At 56.7% G+C, this 13,882-nt stretch overlaps 1 protein-coding gene across 1 annotated transcript in view; it reads left to right on the forward strand.

The window, feature by feature from the left end:
* The window catches only part of NPR2 (natriuretic peptide receptor 2), a 409,403-nt gene that overhangs the window by 191,717 nt on the left and 203,804 nt on the right, over window positions 1–13,882 (forward strand). The window lies entirely within an intron of this gene.

Raw genomic sequence — 13,882 nt, forward strand, 5'->3', positions numbered from 1 at the left:
CCAGCACTGCATGTCTAGGTGCAGTACCGCAAGCTGCTCCTAGAGGTCCCTAGTGAGCAATGCGCCAGCACTGCATGTCTAGGTGCAGTACCGCAAGCTGCTCCTAGAGGTCCCTAGTGAGCAAGGCACCAGCACTGCATGTCTCTGTGCAGTACCGCAAGCTGCTCCTAGAGGTCCCCAGTGAGCGAGGCACCAGCACTGTATGTCTAGATGCAGTACCGCAAGCTGCTCCTAGAGGTCCCTAGTGAGCAAGGCACCAGCACTGCATGTCTCTGTGCAGTACCGCAAGCTGCTCCTAGAGGTCTCTAGTGAGCAAGGCACCAGCACTGCATGTCTAGGTGCAGTACCACAAGCTGCTCCTAGAGGTCTCTAGTGAGCAAGGCTCCAGCACTGCATGTCTAGGTGCAGTACCGCAAGCAACTCCTAGAGGTCCCTAGTGAGGAAGGCACCAGCACTGCTTGTCTAGATGCAGTACCGCAAGCAACTCCTAGAGGTCCCTAGTGAGCAAGGCACCAGCACTGCTTGTCTAGGTGCAGTACCGCAAGCTCATCCTAGAGGGCCTTAGTAAGCACGGCACCAGCACCGCATGTCTTTGTGCAGTACCGCAAGCTGTTCCTAGAGGTCCCTAGTGAGCAAGGCGCCAGCACTGCATGTCTAGGTGCAGTACCACAAGCTGCACCTAGAGGTCCCTAGTGAGCAAGGCGCCAGCACTGCATGTCTAGGTGCAGTACCGCAAGCTGCTCCTAGAGGTCCCTAGTGAGCAAGGCGCCAGCACTGCATGTCTAGGTGCAGTACCACAAGCTGCACCTAGAGGTCCCTAGTGAGCAAGGCGCCAGCACTGCATGTCTAGGTGCAGTACCACAAGCTGCACCTAGAGGTCCCTAGTGAGCAAGGCGCCAGCACTGCATGTCTAGGTGCAGTACCACAAGCTGCACCTAGAGGTCCCTAGTGAGCAAGGCACCAGCACTGCATGTCTCGGTGCAGTACCGCAAGCTGCTCCTAGAGGTCCCTAGTGAGGAAGGCACCAGCACTGCATGTCTCGGTGCAGTACCGCACGCTGCTCCTAGAGGTCCCTAGTGAGCAAGGCACCAGCACTGCATGTCTAGCTGCAGTACCGCAAGATGCTCCTAGAGGTCCCTAGGGAGCAAGGCACCAGCACTGCATGAATAGGTGCAGTACCGCAAGCTGCTCCTAGAGGTCCCTAGTGAGCAAGGCACCAGCACTGCATGTCTAGGTACAGTACCGCAAGCTGCTCCTAGAGGTCCCTAGTGAGCAAGGTACCAGCATTGCTTCTCTAGGTGCAGTACCGCAAGCTGCTCCTAGAGGTCCCTAGTGAGCAAGGCACCAGCACTGCATGTCCAGGTGCAGTACCACAAGCTGCTCCTAGAGGTCCCTAGTGAGCAAGGCGCCAGCACTGCATGTCTAGGTGCAGTACTGCAAGCTGCTCCTAGAGGTCCCTAGTGAGCAAGGTACCAGCATTGCTTCTCTAGGTGCAGTACCGCAAGCTGCTCCTAGAGGTCCCTAGTGAGCAAGGCGCCAGCACTGCATGTCTAGGTGCAGTACTGCAAGCTGCTCCTAGAGGTCCCTAGTGAGCAAGGTACCAGCATTGCTTCTCTAGGTGCAGTACCGCAAGCTGTTCCTAGAGGTCCCTAGTGAGCAAGGCACCAGCACTGCATGTCTAGGTGCAGTACAGAAAGCTGCTCCTAGAGGTCCCTAGTGAGCAAGGCACCAGCACTGCAGGTCTAGGAGCAGTACTAGAAGCTGCTCCTAGAGGTCCCTAGTGAGCAAGGCACCAGCACTGCATGTCTGGGTGCAGTACCGCAAGCTGCTCCTAGAGGTCCCTAGTGAGCAAGGCTCCAGCACTGCATGTCTAGGTGCAGTACTGCAAGCTGCTCCTAGAGGTCCCTAGTGAGCAAGGCACCAGCACTGCATGTCTAGGTGCAGTACCGCAAGCTGCTCCTAGAGGTCCCTAGTGAGCAAGGCACCAGCACTGCATGTCTAGGTGCAGTACCGCAAGCTGCTCCTAGAGGTCCCTAGTGAGGAAGGCACCAGCACTGCATGTCTAGGTGCAGTACTGCAAGCTGCTCCTAGAGGCCCCTAGCGAGCAAGGCACCAGCACTGCTTGTCTGGGTGCAGTACCACAAGCTGCTCCTAGAGGTCCCTAGAGAGCAAGCACCAGCACTGCATGTCTAGGTGCAGTACCGCAAGCTGCTCCTAGAGGTCCCTAGTGAGCAAGGCACCAGCACTGCATGTCTCTGTGCAGTACCGCAAGCTGCTCCTAGAGGCCCCTAGCGAGCAAGGCACCAGCACTGCATGTCTAGGTGCAGTACCGCGAGCTGCTCCTAGAGGTCCTGAGTGAGCAAGGAACCAGCACTGCATGTCTAGGTGCAGTACCGCAAGCTGCTCCTAGAGGTCCCTAGTGAGCAAGGCACCAGCACTGCATGTCTGGGTGCAGTACCGCAAGCTGCTCCTAGAGGTCCCTAGTGAGCAAGGCACCAGCACTGCTTGTCTCTGTGCAGTACCGCAAGCTGCTCCTAGAGGTCCCTAGTGAGCAAGGCACCAGCACTGCTTGTCTCTGTGCAGTACCGCAAGCTGCTCCTAGAGGTCCCTAGTGAGCAAGGCAACAGCACTGCATGTCTAGGTGCAGTACCACAAGCTGCTCCTAGAGGTCCCTAGAGAGCAAGCACCAGCACTGCATGTCTAGGTGCAGTACCGCACGCTGCTCCTAGAGGTCCCTAGTGAGCAAGGCACCAGCACTGCATGTCTAGGTGCAGTACCGCACGCTGCTCCTAGAGGTCCCTAGTGAGCAAGGCACCAGCACTGCATGTCTAGGTACAGTACCACAAGCTGCTCCTAGAGGTCTCTAGTGAGCAAGGCACCAGCACTGCATGTCTAGGTACAGTACCGCAAGCTGCTCCTAGAGGTCCCTAGTGAGCAAGGCACCAGCACTGCATGTCTAGGTGCAGTTCTGCGAGCTGCTCCTAGAGGTCCCTAGTGAGCAAGGCACCAGCACTGCATGTCTAGGTGCAGTACCGCAAGCTGCTCCTAGAGGTCCCTAGTGAGCAAGGCGCCAGCACTGCATGTCTAGGTGCAGTACCGCAAGCTGCTCCTAGAGGTCCCGAGTGAGCAAGGCACCAGCACTGCATGTCTCAGTGCAGTACCACAAGCTGCTCCTAGAGGTCCCTAGTGAGCAAGGCACCAGCACTGCATGTCTCTGTGCAGTACCGCACGCTCATCCTAGAGGTCCCTAGTGAGCAAGGCACCAGCGCTGCATGTCTAGGTGCAGTACCACAAGCTGCTCCTAGAGGTCCCTAGTGAGCAAGGCACCAGCACTGCATGTCTCAGTGCAGTACCACAAGCTGCTCCTAGAGGTCCCTAGTGAGCAAGGCACCAGCACTGCATACCTCTGAGCAGTACCGCAAGCTGCTCCTAGAGGTCCCTAGTGAGCAAGGCACCAGCACTGCATGTCTCAGTGCAGTACCACAAGCTGCTCCTAGAGGTCCCTAGTGAGCAAGGCACCAGCACTGCATACCTCTGAGCAGTACCGCAAGCTGCTCCTAGAGGTCCCTAGTGAGCAAGGCACCAGCACTGCATGTCTCAGTGCAGTACCGCAAGCTGCTCCTAGAGGTCCCTAGTGAGCAAGGCACCAGCACTGCATGTCTAGGTGCAGTACCGCAAGCTGCTCCTAGAGGTCCCTAGTGAGCAAGGCACCAGCACTGCATGTCTAGGTGCAGTACCGCAAGCTGCTCCTAGAGGTCCCTAGTGAGCAAGGCACCAGCACTGCTTGTCCAGGTGCAGTCCCGCAAGCTCCTCCTAGAGGTCCCTAGTGAGCAAGGCATCAGCACTGCATGTCTGGGTGCAGTACCGCAAGCTGCTCCTAGAGGTCCCTAGTGAGCAAGGCATCAGCACTGCATGTCTAGGTGCAGTACCGCGAGCTGCTCCTAGAGGTCCGTAGTGAGCGAGGCACCAGCACTGCTTGTCTAGGTGCAGTACCGCAAGCTGCTCCTAGAGGTCCCCAGTGAGCAAGGCACAGCACTGCATGTCTGGGTGCAGTACCGCGAGCTGCTCCTAGAGGTCTCTAGTGAGCAAGGCACCAGCACTGCTTGTCTTGGTGCAGTACCGCAAGCTGCTCCTAGAGGTCCCCAGTGAGCAAGGCACAGCACTGCATGTCTGGGTGCAGTACCGCGAGCTGCTCCTAGAGGTCTCTAGTGAGCAAGGCACCAGCACTGCTTGTCTAGGTGCAGTACCGCAAGCTGCTCCTAGAGGTCCCCAGTGAGCAAGGCACAGCACTGCATGTCTGGGTGCAGTACCGCGAGCTGCTCCTAGAGGTCTCTAGTGAGCAACGCACCAGCGCTGAATGTCTCAGTGCAGTACCGCAAGCTGCTCCTAGAGGTCCCTAGTGAGCAAGGCACCAGCACTGCATGTCTCTGTGCAGTACTGCAAGCTGCTCCTAGAGGTCCCTAGTGAGCAAGGCACCAGCACTGCATGTCTAGGTGCAGTACCGCAAGCTGCTCCTAGAGGTCCCTAGTGAGCAAGGCGCCAGCACTGCTTGTCTAGGTGCAGTACCGCAAGCTGCTCCTAGAGGTCCCGAGTGAGCAAGGCACCAGCACTGCATGTCTCAGTGCAGTACCACAAGCTGCTCCTAGAGGTCCCTAGTGAGCAAGGCACCAGCACTGCATGTCTCTGTGCAGTACCGCAAGCTCATCCTAGAGGTCCCTAGTGAGCAAGGCACCAGCGCTGCATGTCTAGGTGCAGTACCACAAGCTGCTCCTAGAGGTCCCTAGTGAGCAAGGCACCAGCACTGCATGTCTCAGTGCAGTACCACAAGCTGCTCCTAGAGGTCCCTAGTGAGCAAGGCACCAGCACTGCATACCTCTGAGCAGTACCGCAAGCTGCTCCTAGAGGTCCCTAGTGAGCAAGGCACCAGCACTGCATGTCTCAGTGCAGTACCGCAAGCTGCTCCTAGAGGTCCCTAGTGAGCAAGGCACCAGCACTGCATGTCTCAGTGCAGTACCACAAGCTGCTCCTAGAGGTCCCTAGTGAGCAAGGCACCAGCACTGCATACCTCTGAGCAGTACCGCAAGCTGCTCCTAGAGGTCCCTAGTGAGCAAGGCACCAGCACTGCATGTCTCAGTGCAGTACCGCAAGCTGCTCCTAGAGGTCCCTAGTGAGCAAGGCACCAGCACTGCATGTCTAGGTGCAGTACCGCAAGCTGCTCCTAGAGGTCCCTAGTGAGCAAGGCACCAGCACTGCATGTCTAGGTGCAGTACCGCAAGCTGCTCCTAGAGGTCCCTAGTGAGCAAGGCACCAGCACTGCTTGTCCAGGTGCAGTCCCGCAAGCTCCTCCTAGAGGTCCCTAGTGAGCAAGGCATCAGCACTGCATGTCTGGGTGCAGTACTGCAAGCTGCTCCTAGAGGTCCCTAGTGAGCAAGGCATCAGCACTGCATGTCTAGGTGCAGTACCGCGAGCTGCTCCTAGAGGTCCGTAGTGAGCGAGGCACCAGCACTGCTTGTCTAGGTGCAGTACTGCAAGCTGCTCCTAGAGGTCCCTAGTGAGCAAGGCACAGCACTGCATGTCTAGGTGCAGTACCGCAAGCTGCTCCTAGAGGTCCCTAGGGAGCAAGGCCCCAGCACTGCATGTCTCTGTGCAGTACTGCAAGCTGCTCCTAGAGGTCCCTAGTGAGCAAGGCACCACCACTGCATGTCTAGGTGCAGTACCGCAAGCTGCTCCTAGAGGTCCCCAGTGAGCAAGGCACAGCACTGCATGTCTGGGTGCAGTACCGCGAGCTGCTCCTAGAGGTCTCTAGTGAGCAAGGCACCAGCACTGCATGTCTCAGTGCAGTACCGCAAGCTGCTCCTAGAGGTCCCTAGTGAGCAAGGCACCAGCACTGCATGTCTCAGTGCAGTACCGCAAGCTGCTCCTAGAGGTCCCTAGTGAGCAAGGCACCAGCACTGCATGTCTAGGTGCAGTACCGCAAGCTGCTCCTAGAGGTCCCTAGTGAGCAAGGCACCAGCACTGCATGTCTAGGTGCAGTACCGCAAGCTGCTCCTAGAGGTCCCTAGTGAGCAAGGCACCAGCACTGCTTGTCCAGGTGCAGTCCCGCAAGCTCCTCCTAGAGGTCCCTAGTGAGCAAGGCATCAGCACTGCATGTCTGGGTGCAGTACTGCAAGCTGCTCCTAGAGGTCCCTAGTGAGCAAGGCATCAGCACTGCATGTCTAGGTGCAGTACCGCGAGCTGCTCCTAGAGGTCCGTAGTGAGCGAGGCACCAGCACTGCTTGTCTAGGTGCAGTACTGCAAGCTGCTCCTAGAGGTCCCTAGTGAGCAAGGCACAGCACTGCATGTCTAGGTGCAGTACCGCAAGCTGCTCCTAGAGGTCCCTAGGGAGCAAGGCCCCAGCACTGCATGTCTCTGTGCAGTACTGCAAGCTGCTCCTAGAGGTCCCTAGTGAGCAAGGCACCACCACTGCATGTCTAGGTGCAGTACCGCAAGCTGCTCCTAGAGGTCCCCAGTGAGCAAGGCACAGCACTGCATGTCTGGGTGCAGTACCGCGAGCTGCTCCTAGAGGTCTCTAGTGAGCAAGGCACCAGCACTGCTTGTCTTGGTGCAGTACCGCAAGCTGCTCCTAGAGGTCCCTAGTGAGCAACGCACCAGCGCTGAATGTCTCAGTGCAGTACCGCAAGCTGCTCCTAGAGGTCCCTAGTGAGCAAGGCACCAGCACTGCATGTCTCTGTGCAGTACTGCAAGCTGCTCCTAGAGGTCCCCAGTGAGCGAGGCACCAGCACTGTATGTCTAGATGCAGTACCGCAAGCTGCTCCTAGAGGTCCCTAGTGAGCAAGGCACCAGCACTGCATGTCTCTGTGCAGTACCGCAAGCTGCTCCTAGAGGTCTCTAGTGAGCAAGGCACCAGCGCTGCATGTCTAGGTGCAGTACCACAAGCTGCTCCTAGAGGTCCCTAGTGAGCAAGGCACCAGCACTGCATGTCTCAGTGCAGTACCACAAGCTGCTCCTAGAGGTCCCTAGTGAGCAAGGCACCAGCACTGCATACCTCTGAGCAGTACCGCAAGCTGCTCCTAGAGGTCCCTAGTGAGCAAGGCACCAGCACTGCATGTCTCAGTGCAGTACCGCAAGCTGCTCCTAGAGGTCTCTAGTGAGCAAGGCACCAGCACTGCATGTCTCAGTGCAGTACCACAAGCTGCTCCTAGAGGTCCCTAGTGAGCAAGGCACCAGCACTGCATACCTCTGAGCAGTACCGCAAGCTGCTCCTAGAGGTCCCTAGTGAGCAAGGCACCAGCACTGCATGTCTCAGTGCAGTACCGCAAGCTGCTCCTAGAGGTCCCTAGTGAGCAAGGCACCAGCACTGCATGTCTAGGTGCAGTACCGCAAGCTGCTCCTAGAGGTCCCTAGTGAGCAAGGCACCAGCACTGCATGTCTAGGTGCAGTACCGCAAGCTGCTCCTGGAGGTCCCTAGTGAGCAAGGCACCAGCACTGCATGTCTAGGTGCAGTACCGCAAGCTGCTCCTAGAGGTCCCTAGTGAGCAAGGCACCAGCACTGCATGTCTAGGTGCAGTACCGCAAGCTGCTCCTGGAGGTCCCTAGTGAGCAAGGCGCCAGCACTGCATGTCTCAGTGCAGTACCGCAAGCTGCTCCTAGAGGTCCCTAGTGAGCAAGGCACCAGCACTGCATGTCTAGGTGCAGTACCGCAAGCTGCTCCTAGAGGTCCCTAGTGAGCAAGGCACCAGCACTGCTTGTCCAGGTGCAGTCCCGCAAGCTCCTCCTAGAGGTCCCTAGTGAGCAAGGCATCAGCACTGCATGTCTGGGTGCAGTACTGCAAGCTGCTCCTAGAGGTCCCTAGTGAGCAAGGCATCAGCACTGCATGTCTAGGTGCAGTACCGCGAGCTGCTCCTAGAGGTCCGTAGTGAGCGAGGCACCAGCACTGCTTGTCTTGGTGCAGTACCGCAAGCTGCTCCTAGAGGTCCCTAGTGAGCAACGCACCAGCGCTGAATGTCTCAGTGCAGTACCGCAAGCTGCTCCTAGAGGTCCCTAGTGAGCAAGGCACCAGCACTGCATGTCTCTGTGCAGTACTGCAAGCTGCTCCTAGAGGTCCCTAGTGAGCAAGGCACCACCACTGCATGTCTAGGTGCAGTACCGCAAGCTGCTCCTAGAGGTCCCTAGTGAGCAAGGCACCAGCACTGCATGTCTCTGTGCAGTACTGCAAGCTGCTCCTAGAGGTCCCTAGTGAGCAAGGCACCACCACTGCATGTCTAGGTGCAGTACCGCAAGCTCCTCCTAGAGGTCCCCAGTGAGCAAGGCACAGCACTGCATGTCTCTGTGCAGTACCACAAGCTGCCCCTAGAGGTCCCAAGTGAGCAAGGCGCCAGCACTGCATGTCTAGGTTCAGTACCGCGAGCTGCTCCTAGAGGTCTCTAGTGAGCAAGGCACCAGCACTGCATGTCTAGGTGCAGTACCGCACGCTGCTCCTAGAGGTCCCTAGTGAGCAAGGCGCCAGCACTGCATGTCTGGGTGCAGTACCGCGAGCTGCTCCTAGAGGTCCGTAGTGAGCGAGGCACCAGCACTGCTTGTCTTGGTGCAGTACCGCAAGCTGCTCCTAGAGGTCCCTAGTGAGCAAGGCACCAGCACTGCTTGTCTTGGTGCAGTACCGCAAGCTGCTCCTAGAGGTCCCTAGTGAGCAAGGCACCAGCACTGCATACCTCTGAGCAGTACCGCAAGCTGCTCCTAGAGGTCCCTAGTGAGCAAGGCACCAGCACTGCATGTCTAGGTGCAGTACCGCAAGCTGCTCCTAGAGGTCCCTAGTGAGGAAGGCACCAGCACTGCATGTCTAGGTGCAGTACCGCAAGCTGCTCCTAGAGGTCCCTAGTGAGCAAGGCATCAGCACTGCATGTCTAGGTGCAGTACCGCAAGCTGCTCCTAGAGGTCCCTAGTGAGCAAGGCATCAGCACTGCATGTCTAGGTGCAGTACCGCAAGCTGCTCCTAGAGGTCCGTAGTGAGCAAGGCACCAGCACTGCATGTCTAGGTGCAGTACCGCAAGCTGCTCCTAGAGGTCCCTAGTGAGCAACGCACCAGCGCTGAATGTCTCAGTGCAGTACCGCAAGCTGCTCCTAGAGGTCCCTAGTGAGCAACGCACCAGCGCTGAATGTCTCAGTGCAGTACCGGAAGCTGCTCCTAGAGGTCCCTCGTGAGCAAGGCACCAGCACTGCATGTCTAGGTGCAGTACCACAAGCTGCTCCTAGAGGTCCCTAGTGAGCAAGGCATCAGCACTGCATGTCTCAGTGCAGTACCGCAAGCTGCTCCTAGAGGTCCCTAGTGAGCAAGGCACCAGCACTGCATGTCTAGGTGCAGTACCGCAAGCTGCTCCTAGAGGTCCCTAGTGAGCAAGGCACCAGCACTGCATGTCTAGGTGCAGTACCGCAAGCTGCTCCTAGAGGTCCCCAGTGAGCAAGGCACCAGCACTGCATGTCTAGGTGCAGTCCCACAAGCTGCTCCTAGAGGTCCCTAGTGAGCAAGGCGCCAGCACTGCTTGTCTAGGTGCAGTACCGCAAGCTGCTCCTAGAGGTCCCTAGTGAGCAAGGCAACAGCACTGCATGTCTAGGTGCAGTACCGCAAGCTGCTTCTAGAGGTCCCTAGTGAGCAAGGCACCAGCATTGCATGTCTAGGTGCAGTACCGCAAGCTGCTCCTAGAGGTCCCTAGTGAGCAAGGCAACAGCACTGCATGTCTAGGTGCAGTACCGCAAGCTGCTCCTAGAGGTCCCTAGTGAGCAAGGCACCAGCACTGCATGTCTAGGTGCAGTACCGCGAGCTGCTCCTAGAGGTCCGTAGTGAGCGAGGCACCAGCACTGCTTGTCTAGGTGCAGTACCGCAAGCTGCTTCTAGAGGTCCCTAGTGAGCAAGGCACCAGCGCTGCATGTCTAGGTGCAGTACCGCAAGCTGCTCCTAGAGGTCCCTAGTGAGCAAGGCACCAGCACTGCATGTCTAGGTGCAGTACTGCAAGCTGCTCCTAGAGGTCCCTAGTGAGCAAGACACCACCACTGCATGTCTAGGTGCAGTACCGCAAGCTGCTCCTAGAGGTCCCTAGTGAGCAAGGCACCACCACTGCTTGTCTTGGTGCAGTACCTCAAGCTGCTCCTAGAGGTCCCGAGTGAGCAAGGCACCAGCACTGCTTGTCTCTGTGCAGTACCGCAAGCTGCTCCTAGAGGTCCCTAGTGAGCAAGGCACAGCACTGCATGTCTAGGTGCAGTACCGCAAGCTGCTCCTAGAGGTCTCTAGTGAGCAAGGCACCAGCACTGCATGTCTGGGTGCAGTACCTCAAGCTGCTCCTAGAGGTCCCGAGTGAGCAAGGCACCAGCACTGCATGTCTAGGTGCAGTACTGCAAGCTGCTCCTAGAGGTCCCTAGTGAGCAAGGACCCAGCACTGCATGTCTAGGTGCAGTACCGCAAGCTGCTCCTAGAGGTCCTGAGTGAGCAAGGCACCAGCACTGCATGTCTAGGTGCAGTACCGCAAGCTGCTCCTAGAGGTCCCTAGTGAGCAAGGCACCAGCACTGCATGTCTAGGTGCAGTACCACAAGCTGCTCCTAGAGGTCCCTAGTGAGCGAGGCACCAGCACTGCATGTCTAGGTGCAGTACCACAAGCTGCTCCTAGAGGTCTCTAGTGAGCAAGGCACCAGCACTGCATGTCTAGGTGCAGTACCGCAAGCTGCTCCTAGAGGTCCCTAGTGAGCAAGGCACCAGCACTGCATGTCTAGGTGCAGTACCGCAAGCTGCTCCTAGAGGTCCCTAGTGAGCAAGGCACCAGCACTGCATGTCTAGGTGCAGTACCGCAAGCTGCTCCTAGAGGTCCCAAGTGAGCAAGGCACCAGCACTGCATGTCTCGGTGCAGTACCGCAAGCTGCTCCTAGAGGTCCCTAGTGAGCAAGGCACCAGCACTGCATGTCTAGGTGCAGTACCGCAAGCTGCTCCTAGAGGTCCCTAGTGAGCAAGGCACAAGCACTGCATGTCTCTGTGCAGTACCGCAAGCTGCTCCTAGAGGTCTCTAGTGAGCAAGGCACCAGCACTGCATGTCTAGGTGCAGTACCACAAGCTGCTCCTAGAGGTCTCTAGTGAGCAAGGCACCAGCACTGCATGTCTAGGTACAGTACCGCAAGCTGCTCCTAGAGGTCCCTAGTGAGCAAGGCACCAGCACTGCATGTCTAGGTGCAGTACCGCAAGCTGCTCCTAGAGGTCCCTAGTGAGCAAGGCACAAGCACTGCATGTCTCTGTGCAGTACCGCAAGCTGCTCCTAGAGGTCTCTAGTGAGCAAGGCACCAGCACTGCATGTCTAGGTGCAGTACCGCAAGCTGCTCCGAGAGGTCCCTGGTGAGCAAGGCACCAGCACTGCATGTCTAGGTGCAGTTCTGCGAGCTGCTCCTAGAGGTCCCTAGTGAGCAAGGCGCCAGCACTGCATGTCTAGGTGCAGTACCACAAGCTGCACCTAGAGGTCCCTAGTGAGCAAGGCGCCAGCACTGCATGTCTAGGTGCAGTACCACAAGCTGCACCTAGAGGTCCCTGGTGAGCAAGGCACCAGCACTGCATGTCTAGGTGCAGTACAGCAAGCTGCTCCTAGAGGTCCCTAGTGAGCAAGGCACCAGCACTGCTTGTCTATGTGCAGTACCGCAAGCTGCTCCTAGAGGTCCCTAGTGAGCAAGGCGCCAGCACTGCATGTCTAGGTGCAGTACCACAAGCTGCACCTAGAGGTCCCTAGTGAGCAAGGCGCCAGCACTGCATGTCTAGGTGCAGTACCACAAGCTGCACCTAGAGGTCCCTGGTGAGCAAGGCACCAGCACTGCATGTCTAGGTGCAGTACAGCAAGCTGCTCCTAGAGGTCCCTGGTGAGCAAGGCACCAGCACTGCATGTCTAGGTGCAGTACAGCAAGCTGCTCCTAGAGGTCCCTAGTGAGCAAGGCGCCAGCACTGCATGTCTCGGTGCAGTACCGCAAGCTGCTCCTAGAGGTCCATAGTGAGCAAGGCACTAGCACTGCATGTCTAGGTGCAGTACCGCAAGCTGCTCCTAGAGGTCCCTAGTGAGGAAGGCACCAGCACTGCATGTCTCGGTGCAGTACCGCAAGCTGTTCCTAGAGGTCCCTATTGAGCAAGGCACCAGCACTGCATGTCTCAGTGCAGTACCGCAAGCTGCATCTAGAGGTCCCTAGTGAGCAAGGCACCAGCACTGCATGTCTCTGTGCAGTACTGCAAGCTGCTCCTAGAGGTCCCTAGTGAGCAAGGCACCACCACTGCATGTCTAGGTGCAGTACCGCATGCTGCTCCTAGAGGGCCCTAGTGAGCAAGGCACCAGCACTGCATGTCTGGGTCCAGTACCACAAGCTGCTCCTAGAGGTCCCTGGTGAGCAAGGCACCAGCACTGCATGTCTAGGTGCAGTACCGCAAGCTGCTCCTAGAGGTCCCTAGTGAGCAAGGCACCAGCACTGCATGTCTCCGTGCAGTACCGCAAGCTGCTCCTAGAGGTCCCTAGTGAGCATCGCACGAGCACTGCATGTCTCAGTGCAGTACCGCAAGCTGCTCCTAGAGGTCCCTAGGGAGCAAGGCCCCAGCACTGCAGACCTCTTTTGGTCATATATGGTACTGCACTTTGCAGAAGATATGGTAAATCCACCCTACCCATAATGCATTGCATCCAAGACAGTACTATGAGCACATTCAAATAGCTTTGTCCATGTATACAATTAGTGTAGATATTTACAAAGGGATACCTATTTACACTTGTGTAATTGCGTTCTACAACTACACACAGAGAGGGCCCAATTCACAGAACTAACTTAAGACAAAATCCTAAACTTACTACCATTTTGGTATTCACAGAAGACACTTACTCATTTCGGTATTCACAGAAGTTAGGAGTACCAACTTTAGGACTCCTAACTTCTGTGAATACCAAAATGGTAGTAAGTTTAGGATTTTGTCTTAAGTCAGTTCTGTGAATTGGGCCCAATTAAACAGGAGTACGTCTCATGCAATGGGTTTGAAGTGTCTCTTGCCCTGCAAGGTTATTTGCCATGTGGGCTTGTTGTTGCCACAGACTGAGGGGTTTGTTACCAGTCACAAGCTCCTCTCTGACCCTTTTCCACCCTAGAAATGGTCGGACATTTGCTCTTATAAATGTCTGAAGCAAATCTCTTTCTAAGATGGGAAGTGGTGCAGAACGCTCTTAGACCTGGTGGTGTGTAGGGGGGGCTCCTTCATGGGTAAAAATGTTGTAGCAGTAGAGGAAAAAAATCTAAATATGTAATTTTCACCCCAGAGCTGCCCTTTCCAAGTATTCATACAACACCTTGAAACCTCTGACTTGTGAGGCTTTGCACGCATACCACTGGGAAAATTAGTGAATTCCCAAAAAGTAAAAACATAAGTTAAATCAGAGGTGTGAATCCCAGCGAGTACTTTTACTCTTTATCTTCTGGGCTCAGCCCAATGCCCTGTGTTTCTGTGGGCAGGGCCTGTCCGGCCATAGCGGGCACCGGGCAATCCCCTGGTGCGCCGCATGGGTGGGAGCCGGTTTTGGGCCCCTGGGGGCCGTTTTTGTTACAGGGCCGTTTTTGCAGCATAGCTGCAAAATCTGCCCTGTACCAAAATCGGCCGAAAACCGGCCCCGGCAAAGAGCTCGGTGTCACCTCCAACGCCCCGAGTGAGGAGGGGGGGCCAGCCGAACACTTTGCAAGGGCCGGTTGTGGTTCCCAGTCCGGCCCTGTCTGTGGGCCTTCCAGCATTGCTTGCCGCTGTAAATGACAAGTGTGGCGCTGCCGGCTAACTCGATACAGCGTAGGGGGTTCAACATAGTGCCTGCAAAGCCAAATTCCATAGGTCCAGATTTAGAT

The sequence above is a fragment of the Lissotriton helveticus genome, chromosome 2_1 (assembly GCF_964261635.1).
Source record: "Lissotriton helveticus chromosome 2_1, aLisHel1.1, whole genome shotgun sequence".
NCBI lineage: Eukaryota > Metazoa > Chordata > Amphibia > Caudata > Salamandridae > Lissotriton > Lissotriton helveticus.